Here is a 15,137-nt window from a genome sequence, read left to right as displayed (position 1 = left end):
TTAAAAATGCTACTACTCATAATAAACCCTTTCTGAGTAATTTCCCCAATTGCCAGGCACTGTTCTAAGTGCCTTATATGCATTAGCTCATTTAATCAATGACAACATCACATGGGAAAACCTCCAAAGCAGAGTTTTTTATGTTTCACGTTAAACTGTGTAGAAGCTGCCAGGGGGAAGGGAGGGAGGATGCTGCCACCTGCTCCCTGCTATTTAAAGCCTCTGCAACAAGGGCCGAAATATGTATTCCTTCAGGGCAGAGCCTCTGGAGAGAGAAGCACAGCAGCTGAGACGAGCTTAAATGAAGCTGGTAGAAAAGGAAAACAACCAACATTTATCAGGACATATTATATGCCTGAGACAGAGCTGGGTCCTTTGAAAACCCATACAGAATTGATTGCACATTAACAGCCCCTGAGCTAATTCTATCAAGAGAGTTGTTTAATGGCGTTACCCAGGAAGAATCATGGCAGTTTTGTTCCTGCCCAGCGAGGAAATCCATTTTCACTTAGGACATCAACTGGGAAATTCCACAGCCAGCTGAATGGAATAAAGCATGGCTCCCATGGCCCCATCTGGGCAGAACACAGGTGATAATTCTGATTGTTAACAATACAGGATGATCAGATCAATTCAGAGAAAGGCAGAGCTAATAAACCAGAGGGCTCATTCATAAAGTGGTTTAATAGGGGTCAGATCCAAAACATTAGAAAGCCAATATGCAACCAGCACCAACCAATCAGGCTGGATGCTGGCCATGGATACCCACAGTGGTTGGTAGGTGTTGAACAGCTGATCATCTGCCCAGGTGATGAGCAGGCAGCCAGCATCAGGCCAACTCTTTTGGAGGGAAGCCAAGTTTCCCAACATCTTAATAAAGATCTAGTTCTTGGAGCCAAATTTGAACAGGGTTTAAATGAAGACTGAACATCTTCACCTGGCTTTATTTTATACCGTGGTACTCATTAATTTCTTCATGCAACCAGCAAGCATTGGCTGAGTACCTACCTACTGTATATCGGGCATGGCTTTAGCCTAGAATACAACCGTGAATAAAAACAGACGAAATTCCCTGCCCTCATGGATTTTACATTCTAGGAAAGACATAGAGAGACATTCACCAAGAAAAGTAATAACTAGGCAAACTATACTGAAAGGCGATATGTGTTGTACAAAATAAAGTAGGGACAGGTAGATTGGGAATACTAAGGGTAGCGGCAAGGCCTCAATGAAAAGGTAACTTTTGAGCAAAACCTTAATGATGGTAAAAAGTTAGCCATGCAGTTATCTAGAAAAGCTTCTGTCCCAGGCATTGGAAACAGCCAATTCACACACCCTAAAGTAAAAGCAGTATTAGAGCTTGATTGGGGAAGGGAGGAACATCCAGCAAAGCCAGTGAGGAAAGAATAAAAGCCACAGGGCACAGAGTCCTGGAGTCTACAGGACTGGGCTCAAGTCTCAGCCTAACTAGGTTCTGAGCAAGTTTTTAACCTTTGAATCTCGCTTTCTTCATCCATAAAATGAAAATACAGTAATCCCCTCTTATCCATAGGGGTTACATTCCAAGACCCCCAGTGGATGTCTGAAACCATGGATAATACTTAATCCTATAGTGGCTATGTTTTTCCTCGACATAAATACATATTATAAAGTTTAATTTATAAATTAGGCACCCTAAGAGATTAACAATAACTAACAATGAAATAGAACAACAATAATAATATACTGTATTCAAAGTTATGTGAATGTGGTCTCTTTCTCAAAATATTTTATTGTACTGCACTCAGCCTTCTTCTGTTATGCTGATGTGAGATGACACAATGCCTACATGATGAGATGAAGTGAGGTGAATGAGATCAACATTGTGACGTAGCATTGGGCTACTACTCACCTTCTGGCAATAAGTCAGAAGAACAGTCATCTGCTTTGGATGATCCTGGATCATGAAGCCAGGATGATGTCAATGGTAGGATATCAAAAGTAGATGATGTTGTTGATTGGATCCTCAATAGCTGAATTGTTTATTTCTAGAATTTTCCATTTAATACTTCGAACCATGGTTGACTGCAGGTAATTGAACCACAGAAAGTGAAACTGCAGACAAGAGGAGACTACCGTAGTAATTATAGCTGCCTTACAGGTTCTTGTGAGAATTGAATGTGACAATATGTGTAAAGTGCTTAGAATGCTTGTGCAGGGCACTCAGTGAGCCCTCTGTGAGGTCTGCTCCACAAACTCCTTCCTACAGCATCTAACTCTATATTTGCACTTACGTGGTTACTAGTCTTCTCCACTACATGATGGGCAGGGGCTGTCTTGTTTAATTTAAATCTCCAGACCCTTCATCAGTACCTTACACGGAGTAAGCCCTTAGTAGAGAATTGTGGAATAAGTGACTGGTCAATGTCCCAGCAGATAGAACAGTAGACAGGATTATAGCTCCAGGACTTAATAATGCAAGTTATTGCCTGTTGCTCTAAGCAATATAAACACTATCCAAAAATTAATGGCAAGTCAGGCATCACCAAGCCTAGTCTTTAAAAATAGGCGACATATAACCAGGGATGTGGAAGAACCACCAGAAACACACACTGATGCGAAGGGAACCATGTTAACCATGCCTGCAAGGTCCTTTAAGGCTCTGAATAGAGGTATGGTTTGTTTAGCATTCAGGTCACCATCCATAAAGCAAGAGGAGCCAGAGCCTCTAACGTGAAAAATGCTGCCTCCTCCCTCTGCAATATGCAGCCTGAGTCTCAGTGCCAGGGGCTGCCTCATGTGACTTCCTACAGCTTCACATCACTGCACAGAGATGGGTAGTGACGAGCTGGAATTCAGCTCATGCCTCATTCATGGAATTTCTCTATTTCCAGTGGGGGAAAAAAATAATAGCCCCCCAAACCCCACCCAGAAGCCTGAATCTGTGATCTTCATGTGTCTCTGTCCTCAAATAGACTGTGACAACTGGGCTTGTGTGTTAGATGAAAAAACAGGAAGAGGAACTAAGGAAAATCTATGCTCGGTGGGAGGCTAGCACCCCAAGCCCCACAGTGAAATGGCTTCTGCACAGGCTCCCAGTACTCTACTTGGGCAGAAGGCACCTCAGGATCTGCCATTAATTCCCAAGCCTCTCCTGCAGCCAATTTTAGTCCAACTCTTTGATTTAATTACACCCTCACATACAATAGGAAGCTTGCATTCTTCTATACTCAATGAATATTAAGCTGATAGAACTGTAATTTCCTCCACCAGGCGCACTCCCATTTTTGCATATTGATGTCATGTTTAGTTTATTTTCTAATTTTCTATCCTTCTGGTCCTGTGCTCACCACCTTCTCCCCATAATAATTTCTATCACTCTGTCCCCATAATAATTTCTAGCAGCACATACATACACATTGCCTTTCCTCTCCTCTGCCTCCACCCAGATGGCAAGCAGTACACATCTTAGTCACCTGAGCCCCCTTTTATAACTGCCACAGTGGTGGGAAGAGGTCTGGGCTCTAGTCTTTAACTGGAGGCCACATGGCTATAAATGGTCATGGAGAAATGATAAGGAATGGAGCTGTGGGTGGGATTCTAAAGGTGAATATGGAGGTTGGAGACATATTACCTCACAGATATCAGAGCTGGCCTTACTCTAGACATGCCTCCTGCCAGAAAGTGGTATTTGGAGGACAGCAATATCTCACCAGGGGGGAAACAGAAACAGAAGTCATGAGCAGGTTGGGGTTTCCAGCAAAATTCTGTCTGAGTCCCACACATCCTCTCCTGGCACCTGTTAGTGTTTTAGAGAATTCCCTTCATGTCTTGGTCAGTTCAGCCTGCCATAACAAAGTACCACACATGGGTAAATTATAAACAACAGAAATTTGTTTCTGGAGGCTGGGAAGTCCAAAATGAAGGCACTTGTAAATTTTGTGTCTGATGAGGGCACACCTTTTGTAGTTGTCAGTAGACACTTGTCTTATCACTGAGTGCTCACATGGCAAAAGGGGCCATGACCTCTCTGGGGTCTCTCCCACTCCTAAATACAATCACATTTGGGGGTAGGTTTTGACATAAGAACTCAGGGGGACACAAATGTTCAGTCTATAGCACTTGACTTGTTTTGTCCAACTTCTGAATTTGTTCTCATCTAAAACCTTCCTCTGGCACCGCCATGGGTTCTGGCTTCTTCTTCCTTCCCCAGGAGCATTTCAGCATCTGTGATGCCAGACACTGGGCTAGACTCTGCTTGCACTGGCACTTGGATCCTGGTTTCAGGCTCAATGTCCAGCCAAGCCCAAGGTCCCTTACTGTCCACAAAAGACAAGAAAAAGAAAAGAAAGGAAGCTCAGAACCATTCAATACAGGCATTTTTGTCTTCATCTTCCAATAGTCTCCCTTCATATAGAACTGTCTAGATACTTCTAACCTGCTTGGGCCTCAAAGAAATTCTTATTGGCCCTCTGGCCATTGATGACCAGATAGACTTCCTACCCACTCTTCCGTACAGGACACTGGATGGCACTCTTTGGGGACTCCTAACCCTTTGAAAGTGTGGGTGACACCATGCACATCCTCCCATGAATCATTTCTCATTCACACAAGTCATTCCTTGAGAGAACTAGAGAGCATAAGGGAAGCAACCCCCAAGGATATCAGAATCTCCATGGGAGGCCTGTTTCAATTCCCATCAAGACTCTCTGATAAGTCCCCTTACTGAGTCTCAATGATAGACAACTGCTGTTTACATTGGCAAAGTTTAAAAAGAAACTTAAATGGACATTTTAATACAGATGCACCTCTCTTGTTAAAATAGAGATATTCTTTGAAAGTCATATGAAATATTGATGGCTTAGCCTACTTAACTTATAACCTCAATTTGAGTGTCATGTGCTAATACATAGTGCATTATCTGATTAAATCCTCACTTGGCCTCTACAAGGTAGGAATTATTTTAATGTCCATTTTATAGATTAGGAAATCAGGGTCCATAAATGGTAAATAATATGGCCAACATCTCACAGGCACTAAGTGACAGGATGAAGATTCTAACGCAAGTATCTTTACTCCAAAGCTTATGCGATTAACTCAAGGGGAGCCCACTAATGGTGCAGACTGCCCACCTGTCTTCAGCAACAGCATGTGTTAGAGCCAGCAGAGTTCAGAGCCTGATCAAATTCAAGGACAAGTTGTTCCATGGTGTCAGGCTCTTCAGAGGTTCTAACAAGAGCTGACCAAACTCAGAGTCAACAGGTAAACCAGTTAACCCCTTATTCTTTTGCACAGTATCACAAAAGCCTTTTTGCTCATCAGCAGTCATCCTAGTCTATGTCTTAGAGGCAAGGGTCCAAGGAAAGCCATTCTCCCACCTGGAATTACATGGGTACACTTGGAATTGATCAGAGACCGGGGTGATCTTAAAGCCAAAGTCATCCAGTTTGACAGCCTGAGGTTTCTAATTTGACTCTAAGAAGAAATTCATTAACCAGGCAGAAGAATTCTTGTTACTGAACAGAGCACCTTCTTTTACCATTTCTGATAAGTTCTTATTCACTGACTTCCCTGTTCTAGACTGGATGTAAATACCATCTTTCTATTATGAGAGTCTTCATTTAGACAAACAGGACACAATGAGTCAGGTTGAAGCTGGTTTTCCCTTACACACTCATCCTGAGCACAGTCTTGCCACTCCGGTTAGACCAAAAAGGGGTACCAATGTGATAGAATTGTCTTGTGGTCCCCAATCTCCTTAGCAACACATTTAAAAGGCTCTTTGAATAGATTGCATCTGCAGACTAATTCCATCCATTAGATGTTGCTTTATACTGGTTCCATTTGGAAGAAGAGCCTTCCATCTGTGAGTCTTTAGGACGATGATATCAATGATGATGATGATGATGATGATGATGATGATGATGATGATGATGTGATTGACCTGTATCACAAGATTGTTGTGAAGATAATGTAATATAGGTGAAAATGTAAATTGTAGGGTGTCAAATTGAAGCAGATTTACCAAACAGACTATATGATGAAATAGAGCAGTCACTAGACTGGGAGTTAGATTTTATTCTATTTCCAAGGCTGAACACATCACTTAACATTTCAGAGGGACTCTTCTTCCATCTTTAAAATGTGAGTCATGACCTTTGTCTCTCTACTAACAGGACTATTATGAAACTGGAAAGCCATTTGTAAACTGTAAAGTAGTATGCCAGCATACAGGACAATCAAATTCATCAAGGAAGTTTCTAACATGGAGAAATCATATGGCAAGTCCTTTTGTAAGGCAGTTAATTGCCTGCTCACAGATGCTTCTTAAGTCCAGAACATGCTTAGATTTCAATTCTAAAGCAGTCAAATGAATTTGCCAGATGTTCATACTGAGGTGAACTTTATTTGATGACTATTTGATGAAGGAAGAAGGAAGGAAAGAAGAAAGGAAGGGAGGGAGAGAAGAAGAAATAATAAAGAGATGGCTCTATTTTTATAACATCATCTATACATGACGTTTTTAAATTCCTCCATATAATTAACTATGAACTACCACCAGGCAGCATAAATCTTTATTGGTATTACGAAGAGTATCTAAATTATTTTAAAAAACTACTCTTACTACAAAGTTTTATTAAGAAGTTGACACATGTTATATAGTGTTTCTATTATTTGAGCATTGGGTGAGTGAAATACATACAGACGCAGAGAACTCGCTAGGCAAGCAATCAAGACTTGGCAGTACATTTGCTTCTGCTTCCAGCTGCACAGCTGTCATAAGCCTCTGTCCCCACGGAATACCCAGAGCTCTGCTGGTTCTAAGGAAGACCTTGACAACTTCTCTTGCAGTCAAGCTGCATCTCTTCTCTCCATCCACTGCAAACCCGACTGTTCTTCAATGTCTTGGCTGCAGTCTCCTCACATGCCACTTTATGGCAAGTTATAACCACATAGTAGATAATGCCTGCTTACTGTGGCATTGATAAAATCCTGTTGGTTCATGCCAGTAGGAAATGAAGCCATAGCTGTAAGATTATCTGGCCGCCTAGGGTTGTGCTTTCCCTACCTTGGTCATGGCACTCTTCCCCGTCCTCCTCGAAATCCAACAAAGACATTCCTACCAGCTCGGTCCTCTGGATCCCACACCTCGCATACAATATGCCTATATTACAGGATGCTATTATCAGAGGTCATTACCTTAACTTTACCTTAACACTGTAAAAATTAAGAGACTGGAGATTTGTATTCAGTTCTCAAAGAACTTCTCCTTAAATGCTGCAATAGAAGAATGCTTAGTTCAATGATGAAAATGATGACTAGCTTGGATGATGAACAGTTCAGATAATTGGCCATAGACCTCTAATCTTGCTGGCATCCCTCTGTCATTCAGCAGGGAACTGGCCAATCATTCCATCAATACATTTATTTTGTCAGCGGTCACTGTGTAGCACCCACATGTCTCAGCTGGATAACTTAGATTGAGAAATGGAAACCTGCCAATATCAGAATCATTTCATCCTTATCACGTGCCTTTCTTGTCATATGGATTTTCAATGCATTCTGCCTGGCTTGGCAAATCTAAGCCATGACCTTGTTTTCAGCTGCTGGGTCCTTTTAATTATTAGTATCAATTCCAACCAGCTTGAGTCAGTACATTTCCAAATTGCATTAACTCAGTAAGTTCTTTCCACAAGATTTTTATTCTATACTGTCTGACATCCTCCTACATAAGCACATTCACACATACTCATCCACTATTACTTTGAACTGGTCATTTTTTCTCAGCTGGGAACACATGTATATGCACATAATGATTTATTTTCATATGATTTTTCATGCACAGTTTTTCCTTAGAGTAACTTTACTCCTGTCAGTGGGAAAGTACTAGATTTGTGATAATGTTAAATAATTGAACTTATTGCCTATTCAACAGTGAGTCCTGAGTGTCTCAAACTGAGCACTGTAAGTTCACAGGATATTAGTCACCATTTTGAAAGTTGAAGCAAACAGTAAAAAAAAAAATGGTTCTCAGAGAAAAGTTACATCTTATTTTATTATAATCCCAGAAATGAAATGAGGATATCACATCTCTCACCAGACAGTGATCATGGAGTAGCCCGTCCTCCCCATCAGGACTAGGGACCCACCACTGGCCTCCACCTTGTATAGGGCCTCTGCCTGATGGTCTCCAGGCAAGCAACACTTCTGAGCATTGCACTAACAAAGTGATTTTGCGGGCCGGGCACCAATGCATGGAAGAGGAAGGAATGTGAATTTTCAGGTCAGGTCTGTCTTCAAACCAGGCTCTAGCACTGTATGGTCATGAACAAGCTTCATCATTTGTATAATAAGGATTATAATAGAGTTGTTGTTACTGTACAAACATAAAGGCCCAGTATGGAGCTTGTTACTTACTATTCCCTCAAAGGTGTATGCTACTCCTGTGGCTGCCGCTGTTGTTGCTCAGCTCAGTCACTAGCCAAGTATATTAGTATCAATACTTCAAACTTACCTTGAAACAATCTTTCCACTCCTGACCCCTCTCAAAACAACAACAAATAGGGTGGAGAGGCTACTAGTTAACTCCTGGCATATATCACCATCTTCTTAGTAACACAATTACGATTTGCCACTAGCAATATCACCACCCACTTGAAAGAGTACATTCCACAACCTCCCTTAGAGCTACATGTGGACATGACTAAGTTTTGGCCAATAAGACAAATAAAAGTGATGTGCAACTCCCAGGACATGACTTGCAAAGGAGGAGACATTCCTTCTGTTCTGCTTTCTCCGTCCTGTCACCTGAAATGCTTATATGAACACTGGTGCTCTGACACCCATCTTGGATTGTGAGACAGGCTTATTGCCTAGGAACAAGACTGGAAGGATTCTGCATCTCTAACAACTTCTTTAATGGCTTTATCATTCATGGGCTGCTTACTCTGGGACTTCTTTTATATGAGAGATAAATATACTTTTATCTCATGTAAACCATCAGCTTAATTGGGAGTTTTCTGTTATAAACAGGCAAACTAGAAATTATGCATCTGATTTCTCCCCTCCTGCCCTCCCCATCAGCTCCAGGGCCAGCTGGACTGAGTAAACTCTGTTTCTTTCCCCCTTCCTTTGTTTCAATGGTTGAAAGTCTCAGGATAGATTTTCCAAGTAGCTGAGCTTAGATCAGTGTCTACCTTGTCTCCACCAGGGATGAGGTGCATTGAACCTGCAGGAAGGAGCTCCAGAGACTCCTGGATTGACTACACCTTCAGGAGGGAAAAGGTAATATCCTAAAGGAAATGCTGACTAAGGCCCACCAGGAAACCGCCCATTCCTCACTCTCCATGAGCAGCATACCACTTCTGAAACTGCAGCAGGAGCAGGAATCAGTGTGATTGCCGTTGTGAGTGTCAGGATCTTTTTGATCTTTGATTCCTAACAGAGACACACAACACTTTCTTCATAAGGTGATGCCAGCAAAGAAATAAGGAGGCATATATTCATGGCATATTCAACATTTATTGCAAGTCTCCTAAATGTGGGGCTGTCCCAGACACAGGGAACACAAAGATGCATAGTTAACTGCTCTGCTTCACACTCACAGCCTAGATGAAAGTGCATAAATAGACAGACAAGTGTGTGATAAATGCCAAGGGCAAGGGATGGGTAGAGGTTTACCAGAGCACACAAGAGTAGCATGTATATAATCCAGATTAGGGGGAATTGGGGACATGGGGAGTGGGGACAATTTTTACGGTCAGTCCACTTTTGAAGCGGAATAGGAGGCAAAGCAGGAGGGAAGCAGAGGGAGGGAGGCAATGAGGGAGGGAGGACAGAGCATGTATGGGGAAACGCGGGGACTCTGCTGATCCGGCCAGAGCCCAGAGTGTGAGGGGACACAGTGGGCCAGGACAGGCCATGGATGGTCTTAGAGAATATGGAGCAGAGCCTAAAATTTATCCTGTAACCAAAGGAGAGCTGCTGACACATTGTAATCATGAGGAGCTATGCGATGAAGTATGCCTTTTAGAATGATTAGAATGAATACTCAGTGCAGAAAATAGGTGGGGGAGGAGGAAGGCAAGAATCAAGGCCCAGTGACCAATTAGGAGCCTGCTGAAATAATTCATCGCAAAATAATGGTGTCCAAACTGAGAACATTGTTTTACCAAAAAAGTACAGCAACGTTCTTCTTCTGGCCAGTTATTTTGTTCCCTCAGTGAATGCCAAAAATATAATGTTAAGTTGTAGGCATTTCTGCATGCTTCCAGAGGAATAAAGGCCAAGTGTACAGATTGCTGGGGTCCCGCTTGATGCGGGAGTAGAGTATCAAAAAATTATCAAAAAATTAAGTCTTAGTGCTTCTTAGACCATCACTCTGAGATATCAATGATTTTTAACAGGCCTACCCTTTGTCAGCAGCTGGAAAGTTGATAAATCAGAATGGTGTTGCTGATTATACTGGCATTCTGAATAAATGAGGGAAGGAATAAATGAATAGATGAACTCAGCAATTAATTGCATTTCTGGACCAGGGCTACCCTTGTTTCTATAGTTAAACATCCGGATGAGGGAATTATTGCCCATTTCCTATCTCTGCTTTTCTTTTTAAAGTATTTCTTAAAAGAACTGGAAAGTGTTATTGAACCATTCCTACCTCTCCATTCTACTCAAAGTAGTGAGCAATTATTCTCCATCAAAAATGGTATCTGGGACAAGTAAGACAACCTATAGCCTGAAATTTTAAATAACCTTATAGTCTTTTACTGACAGTGAAGGCAGATGATTCAGGAAATGTATTTTTGGAAATGCTATAAATGCAGAATAAAAGTTAAGCGGATAGATAACACATGGAACCTGAATTATCAAACACCTTGTTACTCTATAAAAAACCTCCACTGAGTCGTCTGCATTCACTTCAGAGCCCTGTGAGAAGTAGATTTTTTTCTAGGTATTATCCATGTGGGAATGAACTTAGCAAAGGAAACAATGTGCCCTATGCCTAGCTGGTCAGTGTTTGTATTTATTCTGAATCCTCCATTTTGGGTTTATGAACTTTCCATCCTGCCTCCTAAGCTTATGAATGAAGAAAAAGGAAGTTTTTAAGGTAAAGCTATATACAGGATTATCAAGCAGGTGTTGACTTAAGTCTCATATTCAAGGGCTTCTAAGAACATTCACCAATGCCTCACTTCTTTCCACTGTGATCAAACATATTCATTAGCACCCTTGAGTCTGAGGTCTCTAAGTTGCCTTAGGAAATTTCCAATGGCCTTTTTGCTGCTGCCCCAGGATATATTGTACTTTGTACTTGACCACACAAAATAACACAAACTAATGTTCATCCAAAAAGCATCTATGGTCTATGGCCAAGCCACCCTGAATGGACCCGATCTCGCCTGATCTCGGAAGCTAAGCAGGGCGGGCCTGGTTAGTTCTTGGGTGGGAGACCACCTAGAAATAACAGGTGCTGTAGGCATTTTAAAAAAAAGCATCTATGGACAACCTCACAGTCATTAAGATGGCTACTATCAAAACAAACAAACAAACAAACAAACAAAAACCAGAAGGTAAAAGTTGGTGAGGATATGGAGAAAATGGAACACACACTCTTGGTGGGAATGCAAAATGATACAGCTACTGTGGAAAACAGTATGGTGGGTTCTCAAAAACTTAAAAATAAACTATTATATGATCCAGCAATCCTGCTTCTGGATATATATCCAAAAGAACTGAAAGCAGGGTCTCAAAGAGATATTTTTACACCCTTGTTTGTAGCAACATAATTCACAATAGACAAAAGGTAGAAGCAATTCAGACATTCATTGACAGAAGAATGGATAAGCAAAATGTAGTTTACCCATACAATGGAATATTATTCAGCCTTTAAAAAAAAAAGACATTCTGACAGACACATGCTACAACATGAATGAAACTTGAGGAAATTTTGGTAAGTAAAATAAGCCACTCACAGAAAGACAAATACTGTATGATTCCACATGTATGAGACACCTAGTGTATTCGCATCTATAGAGACAGAAAGTGGAATGATGGGTGTCAGAGGCTGGGGAGAGGGGAATGGGGAGTTACTGTTCAATGGGAAGAGAGTATCAGTTTCACAAGACAAAAAGAGTTCTGAAGACAGATGGTGGTAATAGTTGTACAGCAATGTAAATGTACTAAATGTCATTGAATGGAATGTTTTTAAATGGCAAAGATGGCAAATTTTATGTTATGTGTACTTTACAACAATAAAAAGAAAGCACCTATGTGTCCGTAGGAGAGAGGAGGTACCAGAGGCTAGTCAATGCAAAGTACATTGACTATTTTTAAGCCTAAGGGAGATGTGTCTTCTTGCCATCTGCTTTTTTGATTCCTTCCTTCCTTTCTACCCTGTTCAGTTTGAGCATGCAGAGGTCATCCTGGTGTCCTCAGCTTTTAAAAGACCTCTGCTCTAAACTCCTCCCCCACCACTAAGGTCATTCATCACCAAGATCTCAGCCCTCCTCTAGTTCATAAGGAGCCCCAAATGATACCTCCAGATTTCTTTCCACTAAGTTTCAGACTCCCATTTTCTCTCACCCACTAAAAACACACCCTTACAGGTCTTACAGAGAACTCATTCTCTCCACAAATACACCCTGTTGTGTGTTCTGGTCTTTGATAATAGTATTACTCTTGATCCATTTTCCTATATCAGGAGTCCTGAGACTTTCTTGTACCATCCCTACCTGCCTGCCTTTCCTTTTCCCATCTCCTAGGCATAATCCTTTCATTTCTACCCTCCGAACTTTGACTCTGTTTCTTCCACTCAGCCCTTCCAAGTGTCCTGGCCAGCCTCTGTCACATCCTAACTGATCCCTCAACTCTCTCTATACTCTAGATTCTTACATTTCATTTTCTATACTGATTCTTAAAACATAGATATGATAATGTCACTCTCCTGCTTAAAATCTTTACTAAAGCTCCCCATAACTTATAAAAGAAACTTCCCCCAATTTCCCAAAGCAGAGTGAGGTACTTTCAAATATCTCAGGAAATAAATAAATTGGCTCAGCTGTGGGTCAGATGACAATTCCTGGTCTGACTACTTGTGACAGGAAGGATACAGTCATTTAAAAAGAAGGCATCTGCTATAGGCAGAATTCTGGAGATGAAACTCCAAGATGCCTGTCCCTTGGTTGTTAAATCAAACATTAGTCTAGGCGCTGCTGTGGAGGGATTTTGCCAATGCAATTAAGTCACAAGTCAGTTAACCTTAAAATATGGCAATTATCTGGGTGGGCCAGACCCAATCAGGTGAACTCTTTAAAGAAAGAGCTTATTCATGCTTGCAGCAGAAAGGAGAGTCAGAGAGAGTTGAAGCAGGAGAATGATTCAACATGCTATTGTTGTCTTTGAAAATGGAGGGGCCACCTGCAAGGACCAGATATCAGCCTCTCGGCATGAATGACCTTACTAAATTCTGCCAACAACTTGAATGAGCCTTGAAGCAGGTGCTTCTTTAGACCCTCCATATAAAAATCCAGTTCAACCAACATCTTCATTTTAGCCTTGTGAGACCCTAAGGAGAGAATCCACCCAAGCCCACCTAGACTTCTAAGTAAAATGTTGTGAGCTATTAAATTATTTTAAGCTGCAAATTTGTAGAGAGTTGTTACACAGCAATGACAAATGAATACAGCAGCTCTCTAGGCTGTCTCATGGAGCGGGTTGGGAGGGCTTCCCAGAGAACAGGATGTGCTGAGCAGACAATTCCATACATAGCTGTTCCACCCACCAAGCCACTTTCGATTTACCTCTATCTGCCCTTCATTACTTTCTCTGCCCTTTATTGGACTCATTTTGGAATTTCATGGACTTTTCAAAAACAAGCATTAAATTGCAATTAATTTTATCATAACCTATATATATATATTAAAAAGTTTAATATATCATCCTCTTTCCCATATATTATTGTATATTGTATATGGTTGAAATAAGCTTAAGAAATTAATATCAACTCCTCCCTCTACCTCTATTCCCCATTTCTCTCTCTCTGTCTCTCTCTCCCTCTCATTGCATGACCAAATTATATCTTTATCTCTTAACTGGAAGGACATTAATAGCTATTTTCTTTTTTACTTTAATTTTCTTGATTGAAATACAATAGACAATTAGTTGCTCATATTTACAGCATACAATTCAATAAGTTTTTTTTCAATTATAGCCAGTATACAATAAAATATTAGTTTCAGTTGTACAGCATAATGATTATAGATCTATATAATTCACAAAGTGATCCCCCAATAAATCTTGTATTCCTCTGCCCCGTTACATATTTATTATAATATTATTGACTATGATCCTTATGCTATATTTTATATCGCCATGATTATTTTGTTAACTGTTTTCAATAAGACAATAAAAGTGTTACCTAGTATCCACACTGTCTGCTAATTCTAATTTAATACAAGAACTTTGGAATTAGAGCACAATCTGAATTCCTGACGCTTCATTTCATGGCAATATGACATCTCTTAGTCTCAGTTTTATCACCTGTCAAATGCGCACAATAACATCACTGACCTCATAGCATCGCTATGAGGATTAATTTTAATAATGCCCATGGAGTACTTAACACCTGCTTAGCACAAAGTCTGTACTCAGTAACTGGGGTCATTACTATAATAAATGTAATGAATACACATAGGCCTTTAAAAGTAAAGACATTAGAACCAGGTCGGAGTTGCTCAAGGCCAGGTACTCACTATAGTTCTGTTTAGCTATGGTTTGAGTTTAGACTGGTATAAACAATTCTCTCCCTGGCTCTGAGTCCACCTTTCTGCCATATAAATATCACCCAGGAGCCTCATTTTTTAATTCCCCACAGACACTCGGTTGCAAGGAACAGAAAAAGGAATGCAAATAGGAGCCATTGTAGTATCTCTTCTTTCTAGTGCCATTTCAAAGCAGAGCCAAGGATTTTGAGCTCAGTAAGCATGTGGAAAATAAACCTGCATCTGTCAGGAGCTGCTCCCGTGTGCTGTGACTGCTATATCCATGGGGAATGTCAGAGCTGGGTTCTGGAGATGTCGGAAACAAAACAGCAGACATTAAATGGACACAAACAAGTGCAGAGTAAGGAAGTAATTGCTCCTTATCTGAGTTTTCAA

General features: G+C 40.9%; 1 pseudogene; it reads left to right on the top strand.

The window, feature by feature from the left end:
- Positions 1-11,343: 11,343 nt before the first annotated feature.
- Positions 11,344-11,461, top strand: LOC118607568 (annotated as a pseudogene).
- The last annotated feature ends 3,676 nt before the right edge of the window (positions 11,462-15,137 follow it).

This window comes from Rousettus aegyptiacus, unplaced genomic scaffold, assembly GCF_014176215.1.
Source record: "Rousettus aegyptiacus isolate mRouAeg1 unplaced genomic scaffold, mRouAeg1.p scaffold_m13_p_8, whole genome shotgun sequence".
Taxonomy (NCBI): Eukaryota; Metazoa; Chordata; class Mammalia; order Chiroptera; family Pteropodidae; genus Rousettus; species Rousettus aegyptiacus.
The sequence above is the reverse complement of the archived record's forward strand: the minus strand, read 5'-3'. Positions and strand labels throughout refer to the sequence as shown.